The 18,060-nt window shown below is 42.7% G+C and overlaps 1 protein-coding gene and 1 long non-coding RNA gene across 2 annotated transcripts in view; one reads left to right on the forward strand and one right to left on the reverse strand.

Annotated features, from left to right (window-relative positions):
* The window catches only part of EXT1 (exostosin glycosyltransferase 1), a 313,610-nt gene that overhangs the window by 148,374 nt on the left and 147,176 nt on the right, over positions 1-18,060 (forward strand). The gene's annotated exons all lie outside the window — the stretch shown is intronic.
* LOC139186944 (uncharacterized) lies at positions 1,783-16,621 on the reverse strand. The gene is made up of 3 exons (XR_011570632.1): positions 16,439-16,621; positions 4,538-4,697; positions 1,783-2,181 (listed from the first exon to the last, which is right to left on the reverse strand). It is a non-coding gene; the product is annotated as an uncharacterized lncRNA (long non-coding RNA).

An 18,060-nucleotide genomic window follows, 5' to 3' on the forward strand; every position in this document is an offset into this window, starting at 1 on the left:
TTTGCCTTTTTGTTCATGATCGGTAAAGTTTCTAGTTACTCCTTGTGATCTATCTGTGTGAATAGTTAACACATGCTGAGAGTTAAAAATTAACTAGTTACAGAAAGTTCCTTTTTTTTTTTTTTTTTAATTCTAAAAACGTAACTTCTTTTTGGGTATTAGAGAAAAAGTTCAAGCGAGTCACTGGTTAATATTTATTGAGCCAGTTACATATCTGGCAGTGTGGTAGTGTTTTCACAGTTTCTGTGTAACTTAATCAAGAATAACTGGAGGGGAAGAGGAAGAAAAAGATTCTTGTTCATATGAATTAGAAGACTATCCTTCAAGTTCTAAGAGTTGTCTATGGGCTTCTGAATTGCATGATTATCAATCTGCAAGACCTTGAGACTATTAAACAGGAAACTTCTGACCCCTGAATGCCAGCATCATTTTTGGTGGTCTCTGGACTGGCCCTTCTTGTTTTTCATGTATCCATTAATGAACAGAATGGAGGCAGTGCTTTTCTGCTGAGGGAGTCCTCAAATTGGCAGCACCATTTGGTTCTCGGTTGTTAATTGAACAGTAGCAATCAGCCTGCATGATCTTTAATATTCTCCGGCTGCTCAGTGATGCCGAGGACATCAGACATTCTGTAATCCTCTACAAAATCATTCTGTACTCAAGATCAAAGAAAAACAACATATCAGTTGGACCATGTTTTATCTTTATTTTCAAGGTCTAGATGATATGCTGGTTGTATCTTTCCGTGGTCTCGTTAACTCTCAGACACTCCATATCTCAAGCCTAACTTGAAAGGTTCTTGAGAGTTAGTTCTGGGGAAATCGTTTATTTCTGACTCTTCCTTTTACTTCATTTGTTTATCCAACAAATACTTATTGAATGTCCACTGTGTGCCAGGAGACATTCTTTTAAACACCTGGAGTGAACCAGCGAGTAAAACCAAGATTTCTGTTTGTGTGAAGTTTACACAACCCACTCCAGTATTCTTGCCTGGAGAATTCCATGAACAGAGGAGCCTGGTGCGCTACAGTCCATGGGGTCGCAAAGAGTTGGACATGACTGAGCGACTAAGCACAGCACAGCACGGCACACCCGTCATGAATAGAGGTGGTTGGGATTTTTTAAGGGATCCTTAGCCTCTTGTCATTGCATATGGAAAGAAGAATTAAATAAGAAGGTGAAATACTGTACAAATCTTATTTTGGTAAATTAACATCTATTCCTTCACCTTCCACTGCCGTCCCCAAACTGCCATGCATACACACCTTTCTGGGAAGAGGAAAGGAAAGCAATATAAAATTTATTGTACATGGCAGTGTTTGCTGTGGTCGTACCAAAGGTCTATTTAACTCAGCCTCCCAATCTTAATAATTGGCATTTTATAGAATCAGCTTTGACCGTCTCCTTCTTGCCCCCGCTGGACAGTTCTTTCTTGGTACCAAGAGTTCTGCCTTCTCCATAAATTCCCAGTTATGGTAGTTTTTATTTTCTTTTTCACGTGCAGTACTTTAGAAGCCAATGTGATAGCTGACCTCAGGGGATCCTTATAAAAACTTAGCAGATAGGAATTATAAGCACTTCATTGGAATTCTACTAATTCTGGATTTCAGATCAACTGGGAGGGTTGTCTAGACAGAAGCTTATCTTTGCTTTACATTGCTATCTTCAAAGATAATGTAAATTAAAAGGATGGAGGGGAAATATTTAAAGTATATAAGTAAACAAATGATAAAAAGCACTCTAATTCCCCAAAGCAGGCTCTTTGAGAATGCACAATGGTTTGTACTTAAAATTAGTATTCCATGTTTAATAGCTTTCACCAGCTTTAATCAGCATAACCATTTCATCAAAATTATTGAGACTTTGATGAAATGAACCTGACTCCCAAGGGGTGAGGCGGGGAGGTGGGTTGCATATAATAAAACTAATTTATATTTGGAGATAAACAGCCACCTACCCCAAACTCTTGGGAATAAAGTAGTTAACAGTGGCTAAATTTGATTTGCCACATTTACAGAAGCAACGCAAGCAGTTTCTGCTTTTCATAGCATAGATTCCTAGAAAGAAGAGCATTCCACATGGATAATGGCTTAATAGTTACTGTGTGGCTTGCAATACCTTCTTCTACCAGAAGGTGGTCGTTCTTTCAATTCAGGAAGCCAATCCTCTGGACCAGACTACCTGGTAAAGAATGAGGGAGAAAACAGTGACCAAAACTGACAAATACGGACTTTGTTGTGGCACTGCCTATATGGACGAGATCTGAGCCAACAGAAAGAAGGAAATGATTCCTTGCTAGTTTTTTCCCCTGTGCACTGATCATTACTAATTAATATCTGAGATCTCACCAAGACAGACTTTGTATCCTTCATTTATGGATGACACCAAGTGGAAAATTTATAGTTTACACAGAAAGTTGGGAGAGCCATGTCTGAGACCCCTTTAAGGCTGAAGTAGCAGCTTAGCCCAATGGCACCCCACTCCAGTACTCTTGCCTGGAAAATCCCATGGACGGAGGAGCCTGGTGGGCTGTGGTCCATGGGGTCGCTAAGAGTCGGACATGACTGAGCAACTTCACTTTGCCTTTTCACTTTCATGCATTGGAGAAGGAAATGGCAACCCACTCCAGTGTTCTTGCCTGGAGAATCCCAGGGACGACGGTGCCTGGTGGACTGCCGTCTATGGGGTCCCACAGAGTCAGACACGACTGAAGCGACTTAGCAGCAGCAGCAGCAGCTTAGCCCAGCAGATAAAGGCACTAGTCCAGGTACGTCTTGTAGTGAACCTGCAGTTTTTCTTGGATGTACTCCTGAGAAAGATCTAGTGATCCTTCAGATACAAGACCCATGCTTATCTTCTGCAGCAATACTTGTTCTCAACAGAAGGTCACTGAATAATCTCTTTATATTTGACTTTTTAAAATAAGTGCATGCAGGTTGCATGTTCGCAAGTGCATGCAGGTTGCATGTTCGCAAGTAGCTTCCAGTTTGAAAAAACTCATTTTAAAAGCTTTTAGGAATTCACAGGTATAGACTTATAAAATGTCAACTCAGCTCATAATGACTCTCTTGGTACATCCAGATTTCTCTGTGCTGGGTTTGCTTAAATTCACTGTAAATCTTAATTGCAAAGCATATTCAAGTCAGTGATTAATGTCAAAGATAACTGTTTACCCTCAGGCTTGTATGCTAGGATTTTTTTTTTTTTCCTCCCTCAATTCCATATGCTCTTTCCTTGACATCTGCTTCAAAATCAAGAAATGCTGTGGACAAGTAAATACCCTGAAATTTGGTCAAAGTAAGAGTCTCTTTAGGGTTTCCCAGGTGGCGCTAGCAGTAAAGAACCTGCCTGCTAATGCAGGTAACATAAGAGACAAAGCTTCGATCCCTGAGTTGGGAAGACCCTCTGAAGTAGGGTATGGCAACCCACTCCAGTATTTTTGGAGAATCCCATGGACAGAGGAGCCTGGCGGGCTACAGTCCATAGGGTTGCAAAGAGTGGGACACGACCAAAGCGACTCGCACGAATAAACCAGTGTCTCTTTAATACCACAGAAAATGGTATTGAGATGATTCTGCTTTTTTTAAAAAAAGTCAGGCAGCGTCTTGCACCTTCCAGGGTTTTCTCGCTGCTAGAATCAGCAGGATCAGGGCTGGGCATAGAATATCCCAGACAGATTTCACCCCTGTGCAATTCTTCCTTGTTATTATTTGAAAAACCAAGAATTCCTTGTAGCCCTTCAGTGTGCTGACACTCGCATAGTTTTCCGCAGTCCTCTCATAAACAGCAGCATCTAAATGAAATGTCAGATTTCACCGCCTCCACATCCTCTGTGGGCACAGCATTCACGATGCGCATATCATTTCTCCAAGATGGCCACCTCGGGCGGTCTATTCAGTCAAAACCAAGTTGTGCCTAAGTCATTTTAGTTTTACACACCTGCCTTCATTCACATTTCTCTCCATTTATTATGCATGGTGAAAGTTCCTCACTGCACAGATCCAGGTACTCATGATGATGCACTAAAGACCTCAAACTGTTTCCTAAGGTTCATTCTTTTCTCTCATTTCCTTTCTATCTCTTCTCAGTTGAGTGCCTCTAAGATGAGATGGTCGTGGTGGTGAATAATTTGTGTTGGGTCTAGGTGAGTAAAACCTGGAAAGGTCCATTAGGTTTGGAGCTTTTGGTAAGTTTTTGAAGAAAGTAAAGGTGGAGTGGGGGTAAAATGTTGGGGGTGCATTTAGATTACTTGCACAAAATAGCTTTTGCTATGAAAAATGCACATTTTATTCAATTTGCTGATTAATCCGTAGCTTGCGTTTTATATTTTCTCATGTATTATACATTCTCATTGTGCAAAATCTGATGTTCTAACAAATGGACTGGTCCTAACAACCCTGTGCGGTCAGGTGAAAGCTTTTGAGATGTTGAGTAACTTAACCATGGTTATAGAGAAAGTAAGTCACTAAACCGGGCCTTGGGGCACAGGTGGGGTAGGAACTTAGACATTCAGCCTTCTTCAGTGTGTGTTGCTCACCTGTAACACTGGGCTCCAGGGCCTGACTCAGGGTGTTTGGACAGTTGTATTATGGAGAAACATTGTGATGCATTCATTGTGAGCTTGGGTTCTGGAACTGAACACATAAGGGTTCAATCTCATTCTTTCCCTTACTCTCTGTGACCTCTAAGGTTCTCACCTGTGAAATAGAGATAAAGCATCATTGTCACAAGGGTGGTTGGAAGGTTAAGAAAGATAGTGGGAAGGGTTTATGTAGCATCTGTATCCATAGGTGGTGATGATGACAGTGGTGAAGACATGAAGATGGTGTAGATAACTGACTTGGTTACATTACCCTCTCCCTGTGTAGAGGCTTTCCTGGTGGCTTAGACAGTAACGAATCCGCCTGTAATGCAAGAGACCCGGGTTCCATTCCTGGGTCGAGAAGATCCCCTGGAGTAGGATATGGCAACCCACTCCATTATTCTTGCTTGGGAAATCCTATGGACAGACGAATCTGGCAGGCTATAGTCCATGGGGTTGCAAAGAGTTGGACAGGACTGAGTGACTAAGCAGGCACTCTCCCTGTGCAGGGCCCCCCTCCCTAATAAGCCCCCTTCCCCATGGCTATAGCTTGAGGGCACATCTGGTGAGGAATGCTAAGGTAGCAAAAGCACAAAGGATGAAACATCTTTGTTTGTGGGGAGCTTAAAGCAGAGCACAGTGATAGATGCTCCATGCGCAAGGCAGTGAAGGGTGGTGGTGAGACCAGGAAAGGAGGCAGGCCTCTGGGCAGGGCAGGCTTGTGTACCATGAGAGTTCTGTGTTTCCTCCAGAAAAGTGGCCTGTCCTTTGATGGCTTTCCGCAGTGAGAGCGCCTTTCCTAGGCAAGCCCGTCCACAGTCATTCTCATGCCCACACTCCAGGCACAACCTGTTTTCTAGGTGCAAGGAGGTGCTAGTTGAAGGAGGTGTCAAACATTAGAGGTCCTCAGGGTTCCTCTGGGGCCCTCTGGCTGATGGGCCCCTGCCTTAGAACTAGATCTGTGATAAAAGGCAGTAGTGGGGGAACCAGGGGGTCTAGGTAAACTCACCCTGCTTCTGGTTCGCAGTGGCTTCTGAGAAGAGACTTCCATATGGACTAAAATGAGGATATTTAATTGAAAAGCCAGAGGTAGTGAGTGCAAGACCCGTGGAGGGAGATGAATGGTGTATTAGGAAAAAACAAAAACAAAAACAAAAAAACAGCTCTTTGTGTCTATTTTTAACTGAATAAACTCCAATAAATTACTGACTTTTGACTGAACTAATTAAAAAAGTGTTCAGTTCTACTTGCAGGAACTAAAACTAGAGCCTGTGGGTACATAGTTAAATGCTCATGAATATTTGCTCTGAACTCCAATGAAGATTACTGTGTTGCTCTAATATTTTTAGTTTCAGTCAGTTCAGTTCATCCACTCAGTCGTGTCCAGCTCTTTGCGACCCCGTGGACTGCAGCACGCCAGGATTCCCTGTCCATCGCCAACTCCCGGAGCGTGCTCAAATTCATGTCCATCGAGTCGTTGATGCCATCAAACCATCTCATCCTCTGTCGTCCCCTTCTCCGTTGATACCATCCAAGCATCTCATCCTCTTGTCATCCCCTTCTCCTGCCCTCAAATCTTTCCCACCATCAGGGTCTTTTCCAATGAGTCAGTTCTTTGAATCAGGTGGCCAAAGTATTGGAGTTTCAGCTTCAGCATCAGTCCTTTCAATGAATATTCAGGACTGATTTCTTCAGGAATTTTCATTTATTTTATTTTTTTTTAATTTGGAAAGTAGGTAAGCAGTCTAAAAAATTATATTAGAATTAGTGATTTAAATAGAAGGAAATATGAGTGGTTAGTCTGTATGTGATTCACAAGCTATTTTGATGACCAAGTTTTGTTTTGGTTTATGGGTAGATTTGGTGTCAGTGTTTCTCAGTTATCCAGTTGTGGGGTAGGCTGGGCAGTGGTTTGTTTTAATTCAAGTGCTCAGTTGGTAAAGAATCTGCCTGCAATGCAGGAGACCCCTGTTTGATCCCTGGATTGGGAAGATCCCCTGGAGAAGGGATAGGTTACCCACTCCAGTATTCTTGGGCTTCCCTGGTGGCTCACCTGGTAAAGAATCCACCTGCAATGCGGGCGACCTGGGTTCGATCCCTGGGTTGGGAAGATCCCCTGGAGAAAGGAATGGCTACCTACTCCAGTATTCTGGCCTGGAGGATTCCATGGACTGTATAGTCCATGGGGTCACAAAGAGTCAGACACGACTGAGAGACTTTCACAAGTGAAAAACACACACTCCAAAGCAGGCTTGGTTCTTTTGGGAAGTCCAGTTCTTTGTAGGAGGTTTAGGGTCGTGTATAGAACTGTGATGACATCTCTGGATCTCATATCCTGAACCCTGTCACACACCCCTGCTGCTCGCTCTCCTCCACTCCTTCTTGTGTGCACTTGCAAAGCTGGATGCTTTCCTATGAGACAGGGTATTGCTTACAAAGACCTTTTCACTTGAGAGAAGACTTGGGGGACTCCCCCTCTGCTTTAACTTAGTCCCCATTTCAGTAAGTCTCTAAACCTTTGAAAAGAAAATGCATCTGTTAAGAAGACTTGTTACCAGGAAATCTTGGGGGTAGAGGTTGGTTTTGTTAAAGGAATTAGAAACTTCTCCCTTCTCCCTTCTTCAAAATAACCACTGAGTTCCACATTTACTAGTCCTCTTATTTTTAGAATGAGCTGGTGGTAATAGTCGGTTAAGATAAGATCGTTTCAGTATCTACAGGCATTATTCTAAGAAAGTCTATTTCAACAGAAACATAGTTAAGTATCTTGAACTGCACAGATATGCTTTCAACGTTGAGCTGGAAATGAGTATCTTTATCTTCTTTAAAGAATGAACAAAGGAAAAGGAAAAGAATGAACTTTTTAAACTCCCTCCACCCCATAACCTCCATTAAAAATTTAAAAAGTAGTGCAAATACTCTCGAATTTCTTGAAATTCAGTACTATGCCATTAAAATGTCTCTAAGTATATAAGCAAGACAGGATTTTGCTGTCTTAAAGATTTACCCTAGGGAACTTTGAGGAAAATGCATTTCTAACACCCCCACGCCTCACCTCTAAACACAGATGCACACACCTGTCTTGGTCAAATCCCCAGTCTTTTTCGGATAAGGCTGGGACTGTGCAGGCAAGAGTTGGACCATAAAGAAGGCTGAACGCCAAAGAATTGATGCTTTAGAACTGTGGTGCTGGAGAAGACTCTTGAGAATCTCTTTAACAGGAAGGAGATCAAACCAGTCAATCCTAAAGGAAATCAACCCTGAATATTAATTGGAAGTATTGATGCTGAATCTGAAGTTCCAATACTTTGGCCACCTCATGCGAGAAGCTGACTCATGGGAAAAGACACTGATGCTGGGAAAGATTGAGAGCAGGAAGAGAGGGAGTGAGAGAGGATGCACTGGTTGGATGGCATCGCCGACTCAGTGAGTTTGAGCAAGCTCTGGGAGATGGTGAAGGACAAGGAAGCCTTGTGTGCTGCAACTCAGTGGGATCGCAGAGTTGGACACACCTTAGCAACTGAACAACAGGGTGCAATTTTGTAGTAAGATGGAGTCCTGATTAAAACATTGTGTGGGGCTTATTAAGAACTTGTTTCAGTATGATTCTGGATTATTCATTCCACAACTTTGGTAGTAGTCCGTACCAGAGTCACCAATTGGTAGAAGTATGCTGGATCTCTCATCTTCTGGGGGCGGAAACATGGGCCAAGTGAGTGGAAGTGACTTCTGCAGGGCAAGACCAAGCTTGTCCCAGGGGCTCCTCATTTCCTATTTCAGGGTTCAAGGTCTGTCTCCCATTTAAGGATCCCCCAGTGAAGGATCTGCAGCTGAGGAATCGCAGCCTTTCTGTTCTGGGCAGAGGGCAGCACAAACTCATTGACACCGAAGGAATTACTGGTTGTTTATCAGAGCCCCTGGCGTCAATTTAATTTAGTGGCACTGTGTTGCTGGTTGAAGGGTTTGCAACTTTTCACAAGTGATGGATTTAACCAATTCCTCTGCTTTTATCCTGGCTTCTCAGCAGTCTTCAGAAAACATCAGCAGTAATGAGCTGATGCAGACTACTCTTAAAGCACGCACACTTCGCATCTTCTGCTCATCTCTTTGCTGCACTCTGAGCTTCTAAGACTCTTCACCTTGGTTGGAGTATAACTCTTTTGACTGCTAACATAGTGTTGTCGCCGAGACACAAAGCAGGGAGAACCACTTTTCCAGAACTTGTCAGGTGGTTCAAGTTAAAAAGCAAATTATGATTGTGTTGTTAGAGCCAGGAAAAGTGAAACTGGGTATTTCAAACTTGCCACTTCCTCTGTAAATTGCCCTTGTTGTAGGTTTGAATTTGGTGACCAGTTTCCAGTTCTCAGCCGGTGGTGCCCACTGGGAAGGCCTGTACCAGGGGTCTACTCTTCAGTGTGTTTCTACCCTGATCCTCCCCTTTCTCTCTTCTCTTCTGCTGTACATATGTATATTGATGCCCATTGGTAGGGAAACCTAGCTTGGAATGCCATTGCCTCTCACATTAGAATCTTAAGGTGAGAAATCAAAGCTAGCTCTTTTCTCTGTTTTAAAATACTTCCTTGCAGTCCTTCCTGCCTGTTTATGGGATTATAGTTGGGGTCTATGAACAGTAGTAAGGAAGTACTATTTTTACTCTCTGTTTTGCTATTTTAAAAAATCCATGCTTGTCATTTTGGGACCTTTTTCTGTAGCATCATTATTTATTAATAACCACACTTAAAAGAGATACAGGGAGTTTAGATGATCTGTATAAACAACAGCTATTTTAACATTACTATGATGTACTTTTGAATTCGTTGCTTTTGTGGCTGTTATTTTCGGATTCTGTCTTCTCTGAGTACTATTGATTATATATAGTAAGCAGACTGGCCGTGTCTGGGGTACCCTCCGGTTGGGTTGTGGTTCTAGGGGAGGCTGGTTTGGGCAGCAGTATGCTGTTGGCAGCACATTTCTTTCCATGATTCCCAGATGCAGGGAGTTGGCAGAATGGTGATGAAGTCTTGAATTATTAATATAACCTCGATGAGCTCTGTGGTGGGGTTTAAAGTAAGGCTTCAGATTCAGGCTTGGGTTTGACCTGGTGGTCTATTCTTGTCTGTATCGCTAGCAAAGATGGCTGTTACCCTCTCTAACAAGGAGTACAGTGATGGGGGTTTTTGACTGGGTTCATTCTTGACTCAGACACATAGGATTGTAGGTGCTTTATGCCCTTCCACGCTCCTGTCTCTGCACAGCTGTGTTGGTCACAAGTTGAGTCTCATTACATCAGGACAAGACAACTTCTGGAAGTTTCCTCCTTGGGTCGCCTCTAAGGAGCAAGAATGTCCCTGGATCCCCTTAATGGACTCTGTCTCAGCTTCCCACACTGGAGGGAGGGCAGAGACGAAACACCATGATGGCTAACCCAGCTGGGAGCCGAACTCTGAGGGGAATGGGAGCTGGAGTGGGGCTAGTCTCCCCCTGGAGCAGATGGCCTGGGGAAGAGAGTAAACACACGGTGAGGAGTCTGCTAAGAAGGCGGATGGAGACCAGCAATGGAGGTTGGGGGGACAGGGAGGAAGCTGGCCTCACCCTCAGTTGCCTCTGTTGAGAAATGAGGAGAAGTAGTACTTAATGGAATTATCGTGAGAATTCAGAGCTTCCCCCATGGCTCAGCAGGTGAGGAATCCACCTGCAATGCAGGAGACACAGGAGACGCAGATTCAATCTCTGGGTTTATGTCCACCTCCCCTGCAGGAGGGCATGGCAAGCCACTCCAGTGTTCTTGCCAGAAAAATTCCATGGGCAGAGGAGTCTGGGGATGGAGCGGGGCTGCAGTCCAAGGGGTTGCAGAGAGGCCAAGGTGACTGAGCGACTAAACACAGTGTTGTGAGAATCACATGAGTTAATTCTCTAAAACAACAGTCCCCAGTGTTTTTTGGCATCAGAGACAGATTTCGTAGAAGACAGTTTTTCCATGGACTGGTGCAGGGTGGTGGTGGGTGATGGTTTCAGGATGATTCAAGCACATGTATTTATTATGTGCTTTATTTCTAACCTGACTGGCGATACCAGTCCACAACCTGAAGGCCAGGAACCCTTGCTCTAAAGCACCTAAGAGAGGTCCACTCACATAATGAATATTCAATATGTGGTAGCTGTGATTATTACAGTAATGCAAGCATTACAGTCCATTGGTGGTGTAATACGTGTTAAATTTAAAACCAGTGATAAAAAAGTGCAGGGAATGACCCATTATATGGCTGCATAACAAACTACAGTCCAAACTGGAAGCAGAGGCATCCTTTGTTAGCTTTGTTTGGGTCTGGTCACTTGTCACATTGAACCTGAACATTTGGGGCTTTCAGGATCCATGTCAGCAGACGTATGGGCCACCGGATAGATTCCATCTGGGAGGAGCTAGAGAGAGCAGGCCCCTGAGAATGCACGTCATTGATTAGGCTGTAAGCTTTTTGGGGATTTACAGCACTGGAAAATACCTTTCGCAGAATAATGGGAGCAGAATGATCATTTCTCCCCGTAATCTGGGTCCCAGGCCCCGTTTTGCTAGCTACATAATTTTATGAGGATGGATTAAAGCAGTGATACATGTATTTATATTGCTGGATGAAGTGACAGCTGTGGGGCCAGCTGGGTTAGGACTCAAAATAAGATCATAGTCTTACAGATCCTCGGAGGTCCTGGCAAACAGGAGGGAGTTGTTATTTGGGACACAGTGGGGAAAGTGAATGACAAGAAGAGGGGCAGATTAATTAAAATACACACATCCTTGCCAGAATTAAAAGCGATTACATCTCTGGTTTTCTAACTGCATTATTCAGTCATTTACTAAATATGGCTTGTAATACATCAGCCAATAGATAACCTTTATATTACTGTAAAATTGATGAACCTCTTTGGTGCACACAAATCCATCTTTGGTGGCTTACCTCATTTCAGCCAATGCAGAATTGAAATGAGGGGTAAAGATTCTAAGATTTTATTGTAGAGTGCTTCTTGCCTACTTGTTTTTGAGTGTTGATTTTTGTTTTCCCGATAAATTATAAATTCCTTTAAGGAACTCTGTCAAGCTCATCCTCTATTCCTGCTCTTTAGCGGAGTATCTGGAATGAAGTATTTACTTTGTAAATGTTTGCTGAGTAGGTGTTGAAGGTGTGAACCAACTACATTGTAAAGACAATATGACACTAATTTTGTATTCAAATAACACGTTGGTATCTCATGCTTTATAATGTATATAACTAATGTGATTGCTACTTCATGAAAATGTGTGATAATGGGCATTTTTTTCTTAAAGATTATTTACGATTGACTTATGGGGGATATTTGTTCTAGGATGATCACCAAATACGCTTCATCAGAAGCCATTAGGAATCCCATTTTTGTGTGTGCTTGGTCGCTTAGTTGTGTCTGACACTTTGCGACCCATGGGCTGTACCAGGCTCCTCTGTCCATGGGGATTCTCCAGGCAAGAATACTGGAGTGAGTTGCCATGCCCTTCTGCAGGGGATCTTCCCAACGGAGGGATCGAACCCAGGTCTCCCACATTGCAGGCAGATTCTTTACTGTCTGAGCCACCACGAAAGCCTCCCCCATTTTTATGAATTCTAATAATTAAACTAATAATTTATGATGTTGATTCAGTTTACTTTTATCTTAGATGAGATCCAAACCATCTAGATCAGGGGTCAGCAAGCTTTTTTCTTTAAGAAGCCATGTGACAAATGGTCTTGTGGTCCATATGGTCTCCATCAGTTCTGTCCTTGTAGCAGGAAAGTAGCCACAAATAATACTTAAAAGAAGAAGTGTGGCTATGTTCCCCAAAATTATTTATGAACACTCAAATTTTAATTTCATATATTCTTCTTTGATTCCCCCCCCCCCCCAACCATTAAAATATGTAAAAATTATTCTTAGCTTGCAGGCCGTCCCAGCACAGGCCCTGGATTGTAATTGGGAGATCTCTTGTGTAGACCCAAGTCATCTACTCAGTGTGCTGTCACAGAGGAAGTGGTCTGCATAAAGAGCATAAATTGGAGAAATCAGGAGTAGGCAGAATGGCCTGTGTGCAGCCATTTGCACATACGTCTTTTACAGTCATAATTCCACTGGGTTTTGCTACATGTCTTTTTCTCATGGGCAGTAGGTGTCCCTTGTGAGGGCAGAGTCCTGGCCCATTCATTCTTCTCCATGGCGATGGCACCCCACTCCAGTACTTTGCCTGGAAAATCCCACGGATGGAGGAGCCTAGTGGGCTGCAGTCCATGGGGTCGCTGGGAGTCTGAAACGACTGAGCGACTTCACTTTCACTTTTCACTTTCGTGTATTGGAGAAGGAAATGGCAACCCACTCCAGTGTTCTTGCCTGGAGAATCCCAGGCATGGGGGAGCCTGGTGGCTGCCTATGGGATCACACAGAGTCAGACACGACTGAAGCGACTTAGCAGCAGCAGCAGTGCCTGTGAATGAATGAACGAAAGAATAAAAGCATCAATCCAATGTACATGTCACAGTAGGTGCTAGGTTACTGAATAAGAAAGGATGAAATTTCCTTTGAGAAAAACACAAAAACCAGAGGCCCACAGCATTGCTATCAGTTTGCCTACAGACACTGAACATTATAACTGGGCTTTGTGTAACACATGGAAGAGTAGCATGGGGGTGCTGTGTAAGGAGTGTGTTAGTTGCTCAGTTATGTCTGACTCTTTTATGAGTCCATGGACTGTAGCCCACTAGGCTTCTCTGTCCATGGAATTCTCCACGCAAGAATACTGGAGTGGGTTGCCGTGCTCTCCTCCAGGGGATTTTCCCTACCTAGGGATCAAACCCAGGTTTCCTGCATTGTAGGCAGATTCTTTACCATCTGAGCCACTGGGGAAGCCCTGTGTAAGGAGGGAAACTTGCAAATCATTCAGAAAGATTTCCATTCCCATGGACTCTGGGTTGCTGGGGCATTTTGGTTCTTCCCTTAAAGAAGATTGATCAGTCATCAATGATACTCTAAAATGTTACGTCTTCTTCAGCTTTATGTCTTTACAGAGGGACTGCTTAACACTCAGGAAAGGTTTCCATAAGGAAATGATCTCAAATAAGATTAGATTTTTTTTTTAAACTAGGACCCATCTTCTTATGTATATTGGTACCATTATTTCTGATGTTGATTTAATTGATCTTTAATTTGTTGTTGTTGTTATTCAGGTGCTCAGTCATGTCTGACTCTTTGAGAACCCATGGACTGCAGCATACCAGGTTTCCCTATCCTTCACCATCTCCCGGAGCTTGCTCAAAGCCATGTCCATTGAGTCAGTGATGCCATCCAACCATCTTTTCCTCTGTTTTCCCTTTCTCCTCCTGCCTTCAATCCTTCCCAGCATCAGGGTCTTTTCCAATGAGTCATCTCCCCCAAAATACAACTGTCCCCTTAGTTTAAAAGTAAAGAAACCCATGTTTTTTTAATGTTTCATTTTTGTTTCTCCATGGATAGTTTTGTTGTCGTTGTTCACTCAGTTGTGTCCGACTATTTGTGACCCCATGGGCTACAGCACACTGGGCTTCACCATCTCCCGGAGATTGTTCAAACTCATGTCCATTGAGTTAGTGATGCCATCCAACCATCTTGTCCTCTGCCGTCCCCTTCTCCTCATGCCCTCAATCTTTCTCTGCGTCAGAGTCTTGTCCAGTGAATTGACTAATAGCCAGTAAAATCCTATCTTAACATATGAGAAAAGGCTGATTATGCTCTGGGGTGGTTTCTGCTAAAACAATCCAGGTGAATTTGTGGATTATCTTTGAGCACAATTCGTAGGCCATCCACGTAATGCTCCGGTATATGGGTTTTGCTTTGTTTGCCTTTGGTGTGTCTGTCTTCTCCTTCCGTCTCTCACTCCTGTGTGTTCCTGCCTGCTTCTATCGGGTCAGGCTGATGTGAGCTTCAAAGGGACAGCTCAGACGGCCATGCTACTGGCTCCAGGCAGTTTGGCTCCTGTTGTGACCACTTCCATTTCACTGTTGTGATATTTTGACAAAGTGAAGGCTTATTGTGACAGGAGCTTAAATAAACAGGAAGTGGACTCCTACCCCCATTTCCAGGAAAAAATGGGAACAGCAGGTATTATCTGATGTAATTAAAGTGTACTGAACCCTGAACAGAGTCCTCATTGTAAATCCCCATTTGACCCTTACAACCAGCAAGTTTAGAACCAGGGGTGTGAGTGACCTGCTGGTTGGAAGCTCTGTGGCCTCTCTAAGGGCATGTAGAGTGCATGGCGAGCCTGTTACAGTTTTCCTTGGTAGTTTTTAGAAAGACACTTACATAGCATCCGGTCTCCCCTCTCTGAACCCCAGTTACCTTGTCTACCAAGTGGATATAATTTTATCTCCCATTGGGATTGATGTTGGTTGGGCTTAACAGAAGCATTTTAAATAAAGTGCTTAGCACAGTTTCTCAGATTAGCAGACCCTCAAGAGTAAGTGACTGTTACTACCTTTTCTTTTCTTCTGCTAAACATCCCCCAAAAGTCTTAATTAGTAAAATAATTCTTTCTTACTTGGTTGAAATCTTTACCATATAACCTAGTTTGTTTTATATTATTGGGGACTTTCTGTGGTATTAAACTTATGTATGAAATAGCTAAACTATGTTCAGATTTTTCTACCTTGATATGTGTGTCAGTCATATATATATATGTGTGTGTGTGTGTATAAGATATGTGTGTATCAATTATTAATATATATGTGTATGTATATATTGGGTTGGCCAAAAAGTTCATTCATGTTTTCCCATAAACTGCTATGGAAAAACCCAAATGAAAATTTTGGCCAACCCAATATATGTCTGTGTGTGTGTGAGTGTGTATATAAAATACATGCATATAATTTAAAAAGCAGGTGCTGACATTAGATTTACCTGCAAAATTATAAATATGTCAGCTGTCTCTTAGGGTCACTGATTTTTCTAATGCTTTCAAATATTTCTAGAACTATAAGTGTGTAGACTTATGATGGATCCTTTGACTTCAAACAGGTGTTTGTTGTTCAACCTAAATATTATTCATCCAGGTCCACTGCCTTCTCTTTTACCCAGATTAATTTTCTCTTTCTTCTAAGGATAGTCTTATATACAAACTGCCGACATATTGAAGATAACATGTTATGAAGTGAAGTCGCTCAGTCATGTCCAACTCTTTGCGACCCAATGGACTGTAGCCTACCAGGCTTCTCAGACCATGGGATTTTCCAGGCAAGACTACTGGAGTGGGTTGCCATTTCCTTCTCCAGGGAATCTTCCTGATCCAGGGATCGAACCTGCGTCTCCTGCATTGTATACAGATGCTTTACCCTCTGAGCCACCAGGGAAGCCCTAAAGATAATATGAATTGGGAAATTGATTGGGAATTTGCAGAATCATCTGGTTCTGGGTGAGAATGAGAATTTGGGATCTTTATCTCCCAAAGATACATAAACCTATCTCTTAAACACTCAACAAAGAATACTAGCATCGTTAGACAACATTTAAAATTCAGGCATATTCACCCTTCCAGTTCCAAGTTGGAATAGAGTTGTCTTCCACTGGGGAATAATTTGTCTCTATTAATTGAGAACAAACATGCATGGGTGTTTTAATTACACAATAAATTAGGAGAATTTAAGATGCAGAATATGTGGGAGCCAAGAATTCAAAACCAGCAGCTCAAAAACCAAAGTAGATTTAACAGGGAAAACATCTCAGCATACGAGTGCAAGCAGGTCCCAAGATAAAGAATGGAGAAAAACAAGATCCAGACCAATTATTTGGGTTTTACTAAAGCTCCTTTCAAGGAGAATGATTCTGACTTACGGTTATAAGTTGTTGCTGGCTGAACAGGACAGATGGAAGAAAACATATTCTTCCTGGGGTTCCTTCAAAATATCTGGCTTTCAGTGGCCCTTCTGTGCATTCAGTGAAGAATAACTTGAAGATTTCTTATATGAATTTGAGTGTTAGAGAAGCATTCAGTCTCTGTCCAAGGAACCCTGAGAGTATATGCAAAATCATATGATTATGAGCTTCTGTGAGGAAAGAGTCTAGAACTTTCTGTAGATTCTCAGTAGAGTCCTTGATCCTAAAATGTCTGAGGAATCAGAGCTGCTGCTTGAGTGATGTAGACTTTTGTTGACTTTGTTATCTGTCATTTGGCCAGAGTTGCCTTCTCATAAACTCTTACAGCTTCTGATTTTGTTGTTGTTGATCATTCGCTAACTTGTGTCCAACTCTTTGCGCCCCGTGGACTGCAGCGTGCCTGGCTCCTCTGTCCTCCACCATCACCCAGAATTTGCTCACATTTGTGTCCATTGAGTTGGTGATGCTACCTAACCATCTCATCCCCTGCCGTCCCCTTCTCCTTTTGCATTCAGTCTTTACCAGTATCTGATTTTTAGGTGAGGAGAATCAGAATTTTTTTTTTTTTTTTTTCCAGAGTGCTTTCAACCAAATTTGGTATTTCCCAGCAAGACCTGCCCATTTGTCACTAGTTCAGACCCTCTTTCTCTTTCTCCTGCAATATACATGTTTAGATACCGCTGTCTATTCTTTTTTATTAAAAAAGAAAATTGCCTGGGCATCTGAATGTTTGTTGTGAGCCACCTTAAATCCTTTCTGGAAGCAGGTTGGATGTGATAAAACACACACCTCCCTGAGATCTCAGAGTGCTGGTTGATTGATTACAGGGCAAGGGAGGCAGAGGATGTAGGTAATTCCTCAACCATCGTGAGGGACAGAAAACAGCCTCTAATGGTATGTTCTACTGATGGCAACTGGGAAAGGCCCTCTTCAAAAGAGAGGACGGCGGGGAGAATTAGGGACTCCCGCTGACCTCTGATAGAACTGAGATAATGGCTGCCTTCCCAGCACAACTGAGGCTAATTACTGGGTAATTACTTGTTTTTATGCTTCCAATAGGGGTTGTGTACGCGCAGGTTTATCTTGTTTCCCCCAGTGGACTTTGAGCTCCTTAAAAATGAGGACGCTCACTCTTTTTCTGTTGAGCATAATGTTTCTTTGGGCAGTGCTTCTCACATAGCTGGCAAAATGCGATTGAAGTTAATGATCAAGACACTGACTATTTGGGAACCTAACACTGCTTCACGGAGGACCTTGAGAACACCATGAGGAGTTTGTGGTAAACGTGTCATCATGTTCCAGAAAGTTTCAGAACTGAGTGATGATTTGTGCTTTCCCAAGACAAGCAACTCTGCCAGCGCTCGAGAGCAATGCTCCCTTCTAAACAGAGGGGATCAAGTTTAATTCATAGTAGCTGATTTCTGAAAGTTATAAGACATGGCTGTGTATTTTTTCCTCTAAACATTATCTCACAAGAAATCGAAAGAAAGAAAAAGGGTGACTCGGGGAAAATGTCAAGGATAATTTATTGTTTAAATCCTGAACTATCTGTGAGATCTTTAGGCCACTGAATACAGAAC

The sequence above is a fragment of the Bos indicus genome, chromosome 14, assembly GCF_029378745.1.
Source record: "Bos indicus isolate NIAB-ARS_2022 breed Sahiwal x Tharparkar chromosome 14, NIAB-ARS_B.indTharparkar_mat_pri_1.0, whole genome shotgun sequence".
Taxonomy (NCBI): domain Eukaryota; kingdom Metazoa; phylum Chordata; class Mammalia; order Artiodactyla; family Bovidae; genus Bos; species Bos indicus.